This window comes from Parus major, chromosome 4 (assembly GCF_001522545.3).
Source record: "Parus major isolate Abel chromosome 4, Parus_major1.1, whole genome shotgun sequence".
Lineage (NCBI taxonomy): Eukaryota > Metazoa > Chordata > Aves > Passeriformes > Paridae > Parus > Parus major.
In genome coordinates, this window is record NC_031771.1 from 34,330,843 (window position 1) to 34,347,171 (window position 16,329).

Sequence of the window (16,329 nt, forward strand, 5' to 3'; positions counted from 1 at the left end):
TAAAGATAAAACAAGAAAATATCTTCAGACAATAGAAAATGAAGTAAAAGCACACTGTAATGTAAGTGCAGCATGGAACAGTTGTGTGAACATGATCCAGAAGTTATTTCAGTGCTCTACTGTGTATTTTTTTCCTTTAAGTATTCAGATTTCTTTTCAGGGCAAATTTTACTTTCAATTTCCTTGTTTTGCAGTATAAAACTTGGAAGTAATTTCACACCCATATAATTCTTTTATTCCTCTCGTAATTGCAACTTGTTGATGCACATTGTTAAACTTAACATTTCTTCACAAAAGAATCTATGTTGATTCTTTTAAGTAATAGGGGAGTTGCTGTATTGTTTTAATGCTGTTTAAATTTGCAGTCAGTAATTAATAGAAATAAAATAAAACATTAACTTTGATTTTTTTTTTGTCTGTGAAATACTGTTTCAGAGAAGATATTAAAATAAATGGAAATATATTAAAAGTAATGTCTTGAACTTTGTCTGATCACTGAAAGGGAGCTCATCCATTAGCAGCAGGAGTCTATATAGATAGAAGATGCCTTGATGCTTTTCTTTTTTTTGCTTGAATATATTCTTCAGAAGGTAACAGAAGATAAATGTAAATATTGCCAGACTTGGATGCCCTCTCAGCAAATTGTATTGATATATGGAGTTTGTGTTAGAAAAGGTGAAAATGGACACATGATACAAATAACCAGAAAAACAATCTGATAAATCAACTTCCGGAGCGGAACCCGAAGAAATTTTGCAGCAATAAATTAGATTCATTACTTTGGTGACCAATAAAACTTGTTTTTCTGCTTCTTGCAACTGAGTCAGAAGCAATCTTTATTTTTAGAGGAATATCTTCTATAACAGAAATCATAGAAAGACATAAAAATTAGGTCTTCAAAACATATCAGCAGTTTAGTGTGTTCTCTTGCCCCAAAGTATCATTTATATAAATATATTCCTTGATGAATTTTTAAGATTAATCTGGGCCCAGAACTCCAGCATCCCTAGACAATTAGTTCTAATGTTTTGCTATTCATACTTCTAGAAGCTACTTTTTTGAAACTGAAATCTTGTTGACTAATCTCTTTTTTACAATCTTCTTAAAAATGATATTGCAGTTTATTTTTCTATCTTATGATCATCCAAATTTTAAAAAAAATCTCAAAGGCATCTGCTCTGATGCATTTAAAGAATGTTGGCTGAACAATGCTTCTTGTTCCAGCTCGTTCTCATGAATTTTAATTCTTTCAGTCTTGTTTTATAGTGTTTTTACTCTAATCCTTCTTGCTGCCAGTGAGAGTAACACAGGTTAAAATTATGTCAATCCATGAAACCTAAAATATTGGCTAGTCCTGTTCATTGTTCAACACAAGAGAAATATTTTAAAAACATTAATGCAGAGAGTCTAGAAAAAGACTGATTTTTTTCCAAATGAAAGCTTATTGATATCCATACTGTTAAAGGCAGAAAAGTGGTTTGCTCTGCATGGCATTGCATTTTCTACCCAGCCATGACAGCAATCCTTGGTAAGACTGGTAGGGCTTCAAAAATAAGACAAAATTATGTCTGTGGATTTTAGCAATAAGGATTATTATGAAACCAGACCCTAGAAAACATGCTCTCTATTAGACTACTGTTCTAAAGAATGAGATCCTTTAAAGGTCTTCACATTTTTAGACAAAAGTCTGTTTTCCAAAGGAGAAAAGTATTCACAGTTCCTTATTTGGATAAAATAGTAGAAACTAAAATAGTAAAAAATAGTAGAAACGTTTTTGCCCTGGATTCTCCTTTTGCATCAATAGAGGTAGACAGATATCTCTTGTGCTCTTTGTAGTAAGACTTGCCATAAATTCATTTTGCAATTGTTTTATTAGTAATGTTTCAGAAAACCGTGTGACTGACACTTGTTTTTGTAGGTTATCTACTTGTCACCATCATGTTCAGCCATTAATCTTAAAATATTTATCACACCTCCTACATTTTACCTAAATTTGAAATATTAAGTATTTTAAGAAAGAAATATTAAGTATATTATTGTTTTTAACTATTAGCTACCTATATTTTACCACTTTAAAATGCAATTTTTCTGTAACTAGCTTTGGTTTTAACCTCTAAAAACATTCTGAACTAAAATCCTCTTCTTGTTTTTTGTAAAATAAAATGCCTAATATATGCTAAATTAAAGGATTTCAGAAAAAGTAATTTCTATGGTAGTTTTATTTTCATTAATAAACAAATTATTAGGAAGCAAATTCACAGGGGAGGAAAAGAATCTGTGGGTACATGAAAAGCAGCAGATATTACTGCCTGGGTTTAATGAGTGAGAATGATGGCATATTTTGTGCAGTAATTACAACTTGTTTTATCAAATCACATGATACTTAAATGAAAGTCTTTTATTGAATACTATGCCAAAACAAACTAAGCAGAAGAGTATGTCTATTCACCTTCAGATTTATTTATCTGATACTGTGATAATAAATTTTTGAATTAAGGCCAGAAATACAGTAAAGATAATCAAATCACCAGACCTGAAACATCTACATTCCTCTATTGAACAGAAACTCTCATTTTAGTCATTAAATAATTTTAATCTCTTTTAATGTTTCATTCACACTATGTCTTTGATCAGGATGTACCTGCACTATTAAATGCTTTGGCAATATCCCATTTAAATGATGACTTGGATAGCCATAAGGATAAAAACACAGGAAGAGTTAAATCTCATTTCTAGTTAACCACCCTTCAGTAGTTGTTTCCTTAAATATTCAATCCAGGCATTAGTTTTGGTTTATGCACAAGATGATTGAAATCAGCCATCCTTGCAAGTTATGAAGTACTCAGTAATTTTGATATTCAGCTAGCTAGCTCTTTCTCAGTTAGATAACAGGTCAAAAACATTATTAGTGTAGTAGTAAATAAACAATTTACACAATACTATATTTCTCTCTGAAAATTTCACAAGCATCTATAATGATGCTAGAGACACTGGATGTAAAATATAAGATTGGTTTTTATATAATATCCAGAAAGACACTGTAATCCCTCTTCAAAAATATGACAAAGGCAGATGTTTTTTTGAGACACAGAAAGATTAATTTTCTATCATTTTGCACCGTTGAAGCTGGATGGATTTCTAGGAGAGTTTTCACTTTCAAATGAGGAAAAAGCCTAGAATGTTCCAAGTACAGTTTCTGTTAGGTGATAAATATAAGGCATTATTTTGAAATTTTAAATTCAGAAGCTGGATCTAAATTTCACAGCCATGGAATAGCAAGTTAAACTGTCTCCAAGTATAAAAATTGAGCTGGTATGTTACTGGATTAAGTGTTTGGGTGAGATTCCTTTAGGAATTCAAGAACTATGTAATGTGAAATCATTGTAGCAATTACAACTGGGTGGTTTTTGACATTCTGAAATTGAACTGGAGTTTGTAAAGATAAAGATTTATATCTTCTGTATCTGAGAGTTACCATCATTTTTGTGTGAAGTAAGCTGCTATTCAGGCTAAGAAGTGCTGTTTGAAAGATGCTATCTTTGTCAGGACAGCAGGATACTCATGGTGCCTATCACTGGTGTTCTTCTACCTAGTACTGAAATGTGTTGCCATCTTATATTTGAGTAGATGCTGAAAATTGCCTTCCTTTATTTATATTCAAAAAGTAGTTTGGAAACCATGATACTGTGTAGTCTAAATCTGGGGAGAGCTGTGTCTGTTAAATCTTCTCTACACATTGAACCTGAGTAGTGAATGACCAAAATAATTGTAAAAATAATGGTGAAATCTCTAGCCAGGGTTAAATTGTTGAATTGATTTGATTTGCTTCTGACCTTAATCTTTTCAAATTATTACTTTTTGTAAGGGACAGGAATCTGTTTAATAATGTGAAAATCTCATGAGTTTTCTGAGGAATTTCTTTCACTATTCTGCAGGAATAGGTAGTAACTTCATTCGTCCTGGGGAGGAACTAAATGTTGTTTTACAAAGAGTTTACTACCAACTCACCTTTAAAAGAAGGAAGAGCTGATATTTTGACGGACACGTATTCGATGCCCGTGTTGTCACTAGCTACAAAGAAAACAATTTTGAGAAACTTTTGAAACATAACATCATGTTGCAAAAAACCTGGCTCTTCAGCCTGTTTCTAAAAATCATCATGAATATTCTGGCTTTTGGGGCAGTTGGTAATAAAGCCAGAAATACAAATTACTCTACTGCGGGGAAACGTTTTTATCAACACTTATCCCTAAAGCTTCATCTTAAAATAATGGTTTTCTTCTCTCCTCACAACCCAGACAGTCTGGGAATCTGATCTTAAATCAGACCAATTAAAAATTTTTAGACTGTCATAAGCATATTAAGTATTGCCAAATTCACATCAATTAAAATATAATTTACTTAAGAACTGCATTTTTATAACTCCCTATCTCTCTCACACACACCCATCCAAATGCTTTTCACTGTATTTTGACTACATGAGATGCACTTGTAAACATTTCAACACAGTTTTTATGAAACATTTGTCTATTCCCTTAAAAGAGTATTTGAATATTCAGCATGTCTCTGGCTGATATAGCATTTTTAAATCATTGACACATTTTTCCTACTTCCAAGGTTTACACAGTGCTGTTTCACTCTGTATCTCTAGACAATCAAACGATACTGAATTTTAAAATGTTTTAAAACAGTTTTTTGGAGTTTGAAAGGAAAGAGAAGGCTAATTAGCATTGAGAACTGCAAATCATACAACACTGTATTTGTTTAGGTAGGCAAGCAGAGTTACGTGATAGGGTGGAGGCAGGATATCCTAATCATCATAAATTTTTCCTCTATAATTATGAACCCTAATCAACCTTTGGTGTGCATTTTTTTTCCTCCTGTGCAACCACCCACCTAAGCTGCTGGTACTCTTCATGTAGTATAAGATCCTTTAGTTTGTCTGTATTGTAAAAGCCTAGATTAGGCTTTTAATAGATTGAAGAGGAGTATCTGAATGCATGTACATAGACTTTTGTCTTAAATTTAGTAATTTGAATGATGGTGAGATGAAAGAGGCTTTCTCTGTTTTTTCCCAGCTCTTGTTCTAATTAGTCCTAATGGCACACAGAAATATGGAAGTCTTGGTTATCTGTTCCAAAACAAGCATTATAGCTGTGATCTCAACTCAAATACACTTCCAGCATACTTGATGGCTGCTGGTGATGTTAAACCCTTATTTATGGGATAGAGGGTCTAGAATTCCTCCTCAGTTTCAGTGGTCACGGATGAGAATGTTGGCTGAAATTACCTGGAGCTTCCTCTCAATTGTGAACTGCAGTGCAGAGAAAGTGCTCAGAAATCTCTGTGGAGTTTATCCCACCCCTCCCCAGATCAGCATGGAGACATTCAGAACCTGTTTCCTGGACACTGTGTAGTTGGCAGTGCCTCAGCCACAATCAGAGACTTGTTCCAATAGAGAGCAGTGCCTGCCTGCATGAATAATTATTTGTTACTCTAAGTATCTTTTTCACAGAGATTGGTAATATCTGAGTGAGAGTGTTGCATTGTATTAGCACTGTCTTCTGTTGCCCAGCTGCAGCCATCACCTGCATCTGGGGAGGGCAGTATAAATTGTCAATGGACCTGGGCAGAGTAGAGAATTGCTCATAAATGGAGATGGAGATGAATGATCCTGAATGCAGGAGCCCCAAAACCAATAAATGTGGGGTTGAAGTTTCCAAAATGGAAAAATATAATTCTACGTTAATAGCAGAATGAATTAACAGTAATTTAACAATTTATTTTCTTATCTTTGTGACCTTTCAAAATAAGAAGATAAATTACCTGAGCTAGTTAGCTAATTAAGTTAGCTAAACTTAAGAAATATCTGAGTAGCCCTGAAAAGATGTGTGGAGATAACTGTTAATATACTGCATTCTCAGAACACAGAAATAATTTTTCTTTCCAAAAAAAATGAAGCTGCGAGTGACTGTTGGTCAGACACAGCTTGTAAGGCAAACTTGTGAAGACAATTTTAAACCCTAAATTTTTAAACAAGTTTTTCATATGTACCTGACAAATACTCATCACCTATAACAGCAATCAAGCACCGTTTCCTTGGTAGCTTTAGTATCTATTTATATATCTGGCTTTTATTTTATTTGGACTCAATACTGAGATTCTTACCAGTGCATAATAATATTAGGAAACTGAACTTGTCAAAGGACTTGGACTGAGAGTTATTTTTTTAAAATATTTTGTCTCAACCATTAACATTGGTGCTTCCTCTCATTCTCCTTTGAAGACTGCAGTCTTTTTCTTCATGTAATGTGTTGGGGGTTTCTCTTTCTTTTTAAATTAACTTTTTTCCATGTTGTCTCTTGCCCAAGCTCATCTCTAGCATTGTTGCTGAAGTTCTGAGTTAACTGGAAATTACTAAAGAATTACTTTGTAGGATTGCACTCAGTTTTAGTAACTGTCAGGCCATCAGCAGCAAATAGTGGCAGCAGCTGGAAGGGAGACCAGGCCCAGTTCCTCAGTCTGGTCTAGAAAGCTTCCAGCAGCAATATGAATAACTTTGTGGCTTATATTTGTAATAGAGAAACCTCTATTTTATTGGAGAACACCACTGGTACTTCTCAGTTGGTAGAGTTGATTACTGTGGGTTTGTCTTATGGCTTTCTATAGAAGAGAGACTTTCTTGTTCAGTCATTTCTTTTAGTAAAAAAGCAGCAAAAGTAAAGGGTGGCAGAAGTATAAATTATGTTTGAATGTTCAGATGTATCCTTCCAGATGTATTAATATATTAGTCATATGAAAATTTTTTAACTTAGATTTTTTTCCCATTCCAACTTATTTCTATAGAAATTTTTTTAAATAATCTTTGTGAGAAAAACTAAATTTTTATAGAAATGTTAAAGTTGTGTAAAAAAAATGATACCCTCACACAAAACCCCATCCCTAGTTCTTTTTTATAAGACATATATATTTTGTCTTGATCTTTCTGTTTTACAACCAGCTGTGAGTTGACATTTATCAAGGCTGAATTTATTACGTAAAATATGAAACCAATAAGTTTCTATAAAGTTTCAGTATAAATCAAGGGTTTTTTAAGAAATCATTTAATCAAAACCATCTGTGTCCTCTAATGCCTGATCAGACAGGGACTAATAGATGAAAGCTAAAACTTGAACATAATCAAATATGAATGTACAGAAAAATCAAACACTCTGAAAGAGTGCATGCATGCTTGTAAGGCTATGTCAGATTACAGTAAAACTCAGCCTTCAACATTTTTCTAGAGAAAATAAATATTTAACCAGTTACAGCTCCAAAGTGGCATGTAATTTGTTGTTTATCTAGGTCAACAAAGAACAGTAGTCAATTGTATATAAATGAAAATAAAAGAAAATCATATCAATAAAACAATAATGAAATGGAAGATCATAAGGAAAGCAATGAGTTTCAGGGAAGAAACATCTGGGAATTGCATAGAACAGAAATACCTAGATGTAATGTTGCCTAAGTGTTGATTTAGACTCCACTTGCTTGTTCAACAGAAATGAGGTTGTGAGTTCAGATTGGTGCACTATAATCTTCCTTACTTAATTTTGCTCTAAAAAATTTGGGCTTTTTATTAATTAGTGGACCCTTATCAATATTTCCTCTCTACCTAATTTGTGCACCCTTTCTGATCTTATTCTATCATACATACACTATATAAAATATTTTGTATGAGCAATGCATAGTATTGTGTACTGAGGCTCATGTATATTTATATGGTTAAAACTGACAATTTTCTACTTTTTCTGTTAGTATTTTCTTATCGTATAGGTTTCCATAGAATATACAGTAGTCAATAAAGAGATGTTAAATACAGTAACTAATTTCTAATTTCAGTTCAGATTCACCACGGTCTCCTTTATTTCATTAGGGTCTTTCACTGTAGCACCTTCAATATGCTGAAGTAGTTGATAATGTTTGATTTCTCCAGTTATGTTGGTTTTGCAAATGTAAAAGCAAAACAAATGTTAAAAGAATCAAAATTCATTGAAATTAAAGTACTTATGTAGGTACATGCATGTAATAAATGTATGGATAGTACATATTGCTATATGTGTATCATATACATGTTAACATATGGGTAAATATTTCTTTACGAGTATTCTACAATATTTTTTAACCCATCTCAAATATACATAAACTCCATGCTCTTCAGATATCTGTGACTTGTTAGATAGACAAATTCTTAGTCATGTTTTGCACTGTTTTGGGGATTTATATATTTATTTTTTAATCTTATATACACTATTATAATCCTCATCAAAAAGAACACCCATACCAAAATTCTGTTGCTGTAGAACATGTTGGTATCACTGGAAATCATTGGCTACACTTGACTGGCTCATGATCTTTTTTTGAAACGCATAGAATTCTAACTCAAAAGCCAAGTATTCTTTGATTAGTATGTATGCAGGTAACTAAATGCCCTTCATCCTGGGTTTTTATAAGGGATTTATTGAACAGTTTACATTTTTCCTGACAATTTTTTGTTCTCTTTTTCCCACTGAGCAATATTAGATTACCTACTTAAAGAAACTTGTCACTGAAGTTAGGTAAGCTAATTTAGTTCCATGATGGCTCCTGAAACAGTGAGAATGTAAGAGATTAGTGGGTTTTTGGGGTTGGTTGGTTGGTTTTGGATGGGTTCTTTGGGTTATGTTTGGTTGGGTGTTTTGTGTCATTGTGGGGTTGGGGCAGGAGAGGGTTCTGACTGGTTTTTTTTAAGACTATATTTCTGAATGAGACAGTTCCAGAGTACTGCACAGGTTAACTGATGGTACTAAGCATAATTCTAATGAAAACTAAGACTTAGTACCTAAATTGGCTGAGATTTCCTATCATTTCCTTCGTATCCCTCTAGACCTCTACCCTCAGGAACTGAGCTGTGGATTTTACTTGTAAGAGTAGAAGGAAACGGGATGTCATATTCTCTTGTCCTCAGTGGCTGAAGGGAGTTCACCTGCAAATTGTTTGGTCTAAAATTTCAAGTCCTGTTGCAAGACATTTTAAAGCAGAGAAAGAACACTGCATAGTGCGTGTCTTCCTTCCATTGCTTCCTGAGAGCCTTCATTAGCAGCCTTGTAAAATCCTGTGCTTTATCAGATTTCATTTATCTGCATTAAGGATGACCCCATCATGTTTGCCCATTGTCTGCTTGCTCATACATTAACCCACGGCTGTCAAACAAGTAAGAGGTGGAGGTCCAGCGGGCTGGTACTTCCTGCTCGCTTCCAGATGTACTGATAAAAGACTTTGCGTGGATGTCTCTCAGGGTTTGAGGGGCTGTCGGGCTGCTTTTCCTCCTCACATTTCTCAAACACATGTAGACACGTATCTCCATGTCAACAGTGTCAAAGCAAAACCTCTAAAAGCAAGCTTGTTTCAATGCACATTTTCGGTCAGCATTTCTACTTCTTTCTTAAGTCTGAACAAAAAGTAGTACTTATGTCGTCTTTATACTTTCATGAAATCTAATCAGAGACAAGAAAAATGATTCTGATTGACAAACGCATTTCTTGCTATTCTTATGCATGGCTGAGCAAGAAAAATAAATTGAGCACCACCTATTCTATTCAAGTAATGTTTTTTCCTTTGATAATAATATTATAATAATAATAAAGCATTACAATGCTGGAATACTGTGTGTTGTTTTTCAACACACAATAATAATTTTTCAAAAGAGATGATTAAGAGATTATTTAATAGACAAAACCTGCTACTAATTACAGAAGTTATAGAATATTCTGAGTTCCAAGGGACCCAGAAGGATCATTGAATCCAACTCTTGGATTGTGAATGGCCCTTACGGGTATTGAACCTGGAGAAAGGCATCTGAAAGAGAATAGGAAAAAAAATATGCTTTCGTATATATTGATTTGATTCAAATACTCAAGCAATTTAAAAGCTTCAAATTCAGGAAATACATAAATTTTTATATTGGAAATAGATATGGTTAACATATCTGTCTAATTAGCTTGCACTGTAATTGAATGTAATTTTAGAATAATCTTGACTCTGGAATACTGTACTGGAACTTGGCAGCTGTCTATAGCTATTGTGACACTTGAATTGTGCTGCTCAATCCCCATTAGGGTGTTAACCAACTTTATCCATAAATAAATTGAGAAATTACAGGTAATGATAAATGCACACTGTTGTCTCTATAGATCTGTAAAATTTCTACAGAGTTTGAAATTCTATTGTCAAATTATTTTTCTGGGAATTAGAGGGTGGGGTGTACTGCTTCAAAAATAAATAAATAAGAAAGGAAATGGGTGTGGTGTTCCTCTGTCAATTGCAAGCCCAGGTTGGTAAATTGAGACTTATCTTCACTTGGATGTTTTCAATGGATCGACTAGATGGGTACAGTTATGGGGAAGTGCTAAATACTTCATGCCTGACTGGAAATTTTCTCCTTGGTCTTGCAAGGTGTAATCTGCCTTCTCCTTAAATAAATGTATATCAGTGGTAATAACATTTGGGACAGCCTTTCATTGAATTCTGCATTTAACAATAGAAAGAAGTGACCTTCTGGTCACCTTTTCCCAGCACGGCCACGAACAGATATTTACACTTTCAGAAAAGTACACAAATCAAGAAACTTAAGGGTTAAATGGTGCGAAGTGATGCTTTCCATTACTGATGCTTATTACAGCACTGAAGACCCTACTCTACCCTACTCTACCCTGGAACTCCAATGTTGTTGATATCTCCATGTGGAATGGAGAGATTCTGTTTGGCTTGTTTGGGAGTCTGGTGCTGAAACTCATTTGAAGAAGAGATAAAGCAAATGATGGCTTAGTAGATAAATAGGCAAGGCTGACAAGAAGAAGCTGTGTGGTTAGGCATGGATCAGAAGTTGGGGTATAGTCTAAGATAAAAATCCAGGAAAATTGTCATTAAGAAAAGGTTTAATGGATCCTAAAGCTAAATATAAATTATAAAATCTTTTTTTTAAGCATAAAAAGCAAAAACTTTTAAACAAAAACTTTTTCAAAGATTTTTTTATGTTTTCATCATGTTACTTCCTTTTGAGTTGCAGAAAAAAGCATTTTTTTTTGTTACAGCTGAAATATCAGATGCACTTAAGAATGCAAATCTGAGCTTGCATAACAGCTAGCCTGCAATTCAGCAAGAAATTGAACTTTGTGGAAAATATACATTGAATAAAAAGTGATCTGCAAGACTTTCAGAAGTATTCTTCCTACATTTTCAGCAGTAGGAGTATGAATCAAAGATGTATTTCCACGTTTTAAATTTTTTTTTTCTGATAATTTTTTTAAAATTACAGTATGTCTGAGTCTACTTGACAGATAAGCATGAAGGTATCATCTGAAATAAAAGCAGTGGTAGTTTATCAGGGTAAAAGGAAACAGCAAAAAAAATCCTTTATTGTTGAATGTTCTAGATCCTTTTTGTAAAAATGTGTGTTACCAAATATTAATCAGCTTTCATCCCTTATGTGGCATATGAAAAATCATGAAAAATAGCTAGACCCATTCTTTCCATCAAGTATAGGTATTTTCTTGAGATGAAAATTAAACAGCAAATGCCCTTAAGTAAGTCCAGTCAATTGCTGATAAATATCAGGTATTTCTTAACAACTAGACTCTATTGGCAAAAAGAATTAAATATTTAGAACAGGATTGAATCTATTTAAATTTACAATGGGATTTAATTTGTAGTGGTCATTTTCCTGTCTCCTTATGGCATCTGACAGAAGAACTAGACTCTCTAATATGTAGAACTGTCTAAAACGAGTTGTTCTTTAACATTTTGTTGGGAGAATTTCAAGCAAATGATGTGACTGTTTTAAAGAAGGGGAGTAAAATACAAAATGAAAATGTTTCTTTTCATTTATTCTTGGGATTAAAACATAGGTTTTTTTTCATTTTGAAATGTACATTTCCAATTTAGGAGTCAACTAACATTAAAAATATAGGAAGAAAAGGGGGAAAAACTAAATTAAAACAAAAATTGCATTGAAATGTTACATTGCAGATTAAGCTAAATATTTCAGGTAGATTAGAATACATTTTTCCCCCTGATCCCACTTCTCCCAGATAGCATTTTTAGATCTGGAAGGCACTTTCTTGCTTAAGTCAATCTTAGTAGCAAGAAACAGCTCTCAATGTGATTTTCATAACAGTTTTGGTACAGAATGGGAGGCTGCAATGTAGTTCCATTCCTTCTTCTTTGAGACATTGCAGAAGATGTTGTATAGGCAGTTACTTTTTGCCTTTCAAAAGCCATAACCTCTGAAATACTCAGATGTAATTCGGGGGGTTTTGGTTGTTTTTTATCTGTTTTTTAAAATGTTTTCAATTACTACAGCAGATCTATGGATGGATATGGGCTGATATTACTTTAGCTTGTCATTAGTATTTCTACAGTTTGTTTAGTATTATTTCTGCTTCAGCTGGAACTGTTGCCCTCCTTTACATTTGGCTGATTACAAGCCATGGACTAAGGCCATCTGATTTAGCTACAACACAGATGAGTCTGGCAAGACAGAACATTTTGAGCAAATGGCAAAATCTATAGTTTCTCCCTCAGCTGAGAGTCTTTCCTGCAAGCTGGTCGAATTATTTTACAGTAGTTTAACATTCTCAGAGCCATATTTTCTTCCTATTCCATAAAAAGCTTCTCTTTTTTGTTTTTTTTTTTATTAAGTTCTATGGTGTTTTTTGACTCCTAATTAATAGGTGGCTGAAAGAGAGATGCCTTAGGTCAGTTCTCTGAAAACATTTTGTGGGCAAGCAACTACTAGAAAAAGACTGAACTTGATATATTTGTTCTAAAGAATAAATCATTTGATGAATAACCTCCCTTAGGGAATTTACCTAAGGTCTTGGGAATAAAGCTGTGTTCCTCATATTTATGAGGTTGATGTTTCATAAGAATCCTCTCAGTTTTGATTCATTATTGTATTGCTGCTTTGATTTAATATTTTGCATATTTTAATATTTTGTTTGGGTTTTTTTGCTGCCTCTTTATTTAGTTTTTAATAATCTTGATTTGAGTGTTTTTCTTGTAATACTTGCTCACAGTAGTACTTTTGAATTTTTTCATGTTCTTATTTTCTATGAAACTGTGATAATTCCCCAGGGAAACTTTTCATAGCAGTTCACAGGTTCAGAAAGTCAAGTACACCTACCACTGATACATTTTCAGGCTTTATTTACAAATCAGTATTTAGCTTGTTTTACACAAAGTGACCACAATGTCAGGTGAAAACATGTCTCTGCAGGTACTTAGCACATCTTCACAGATGATCCATCTTTCAGCAATACAACTACATAGTTTAAAAAAAGAGGGCTTCAGGTTAAAAATAGCTTGTATTGTAAAGACAATTACATCTTCAGTTGCCAGCATATGTTTATACTGGGTGGGCTACTGGCAATGAACTCTTTTATTAAGTGTGTTTTTCCTGTAAGTTCCCTGTAGAATGTTCCATTTTAGTTGACACTGTACCTCAGGTGTCTCTAAGGCAACCAGGCTTAGAGGGAAAGAGAGAAAGTCATAAGACACACATATGGATATACTAGAAAAAGAGACATCTGTAAGGAATTTAAATACTACCCACAGACTTTTCATTCCTATAGTACGGCCTGATTCTCCTTATTTATTCGTGGGGTCCATTCTTGTAGATCTGACCTGGATGAATATGTTAGTCATAAGAGTGAAGGCTTCATCAGATGATTCAATAGAAAGGTATGCAAGAGGTGGAAGATGAAATGGAGCAGGCATTTTAAATATTCTATACTGGGTAACTTAAAGTTCTCAGAATTTGACTGAGATCACTGTGAGGTCACAGCAAGACAGAGCAAGTACTAACTGGAGAAAATGTCATAGTGTTAAATAAGGAAAATCTGAAAGTTCAAAGGCATCAGCAAAAAATTGGTGCTAAGATGGAAAAGGTGTTGGGTGAACAAGTAGTGCGTTATAATTTTAAGGCCTCTTTTAACAGTGGTAAATTTATTATGAGTAAATAATTGTATGTTATGATTTCATTCAGAATTTAACTTTTTGCTTGTAGTTACAGTTTGCTGACTTTGCTTTATCACATCCATGCAAAGGGCAATTATAGTAGGCATTCACATCAGGGAGCTTCCCCAGAATTTTCTGCTAGAAGAGAAGATGAGGAGGAAGAGCTTCAAGTTTTTATCTATACTAGTGTTTGGAGTTTTATTTTATTCATGTTGTCTTCAAAGAAAAACTATTTTCTGAATTGTTGGGTGCTGGTGAATTTGAGGATGGTAAATTTAGAGACTAGGTGAGGTTGTCTTGATGCAACTTTCCTGCAGAAATCTGTGCCATCATGAAAATGTGTTATTAAACAACTCTAACAATTTCACATACTGAATTTCCTATGGGAACTGAGAAAGATCTGTTAATAATTATAGCAATTATTAGGGAAATCATTGAGTAATGACTGGACAAACAGAGGAGTTTTTGGCAATCAACGCTGCTGCAATGTAATAATTGTCTTTCAGTGCAATTGACTCTATCCTCTTTCTCTTCAAGAAGGTTACATTCCTGATTCTCATATATGTAACAAACTGAATAACAGTTTTAGAGAAGAAGTTAGATTTTTAATTCAAATACTTTTAATAGTATACAAGGAAAGATGGTCTCTCTTGAAACTTTATTTGCTTCCCTAGGAAAGTTTAGAGGAAATTTAAAGACTATACACATGTTCTGGTGGAAAAAGGCTCACAGAAAGGGGTTTTTAAATTACATTTCATGGTTAATTTATTTTTAATGAACACAATTGGGGAAAAAAAACCCAGGGCCTTAGTTGTTTTTAAAATATGCCACTCTACTACACTACTGTCAAATATTTCCAAGTTTCTGAATTGTCAAATGGTCCTTGTACTAATGGCTCCATGGAAAAAAAATTGATTTCATGCCATATGATGATATATAAATAGGAAGACCTGTTTCCTTGGAGGATATAATTTGTTTTTAACTTGAGAGAATATTTTATCATCACAAATAATTCTAAATGTTATCTTGCACTTCACGTCTGTTTCTTTGTTTTTGTCTTCTGTCTTTTTTTGATTAATATGTTCTCCAGGAGGTATTGTCTGCATGCATCTCATTTATGTGTGATAAAAATTGTGGCTAGATTTAATTTTTGATTGTATAATCATTTTCAGTCTTTACTTCTATTTCCTTTGATTGCTTTTCTTTATTTAGTGCTTTGCCACAAGTCAAATATTAGTGTAACTCAAAAAAAATATAAAAGTTATAGTATATGATTAGGCTATGGTCTTGTTCCACCCTTTTATATCATTCCATTGTCTCCAGACATGTTAATTTAAATAACTATTTCCAAATGGGTATGACTGTATTCTTATTATTGCTCCATTCTTCCTACACCTCAACAAGTCCTACCTCATGTAGTAAATTATTCAGTAAAAGATATTTTCTTATTATTTATGAATTGTTGCCTATCAGCTTCTAAACAACTGGCCTTCTTCACCGATTTAGTACCTCAGACAATTCCTTTTTTCCAAATTCTAAATTGAAGTAAAACTTGGATATCAATGCAAATAAAATAAAAATGATATATTAAAATATTTAGGATAATTTCTATCTTCCAATACATTTTTCCTAAATATCATTATATTTGAAATATTGCTGTTCAGAAAACTTGTATTTGTCAGACTTTAAACGTACAGGAAATTAGAAAACACATTAGTTCTAAAATTTTTTGGAGACTCAAAGATTCAGTACTGACAGGTTCTTGAAGTGAATGGATCTCTTAACATTTATACATCTATTTTTAAACAAACCTAGGCAATTTAGTTATCTTTTTATGAGAGCAAGATACTGCTTTTTAATTTGTCCTGTGATCATTCAAATGAATCACGATAGCACGAAAAAACCATGCCAATAGTATTGTCAGCACAGCATGCTGACATCCATATATTAATGGATGTCATATATGTCAAATATCCATAATATTCCAGTCATCCATACCCAGAAAAAAGAAAAAAGAAAAAAAGCCTGTAGAAATAATACTGTTACTGGCAGCTGCCGCTACAAATCCAAGCTAATATTTCTAAGTCACACTAATAATGTATAAGGTAAAATTTATGGTTAAGATATTTTGTTCCCAAGTCACAGATGTGGTCAGGCATATATTCAAGATCCAAAAATTAGTATTTCTGCTGTAAGAATGGTGCTATTAGTAAAGACAGTTGGTTTGGGGTACAACTGACCAAATATTGACAACCATAATACAAATATCATAGTGAGAATTAGTCGTCTGGGTTC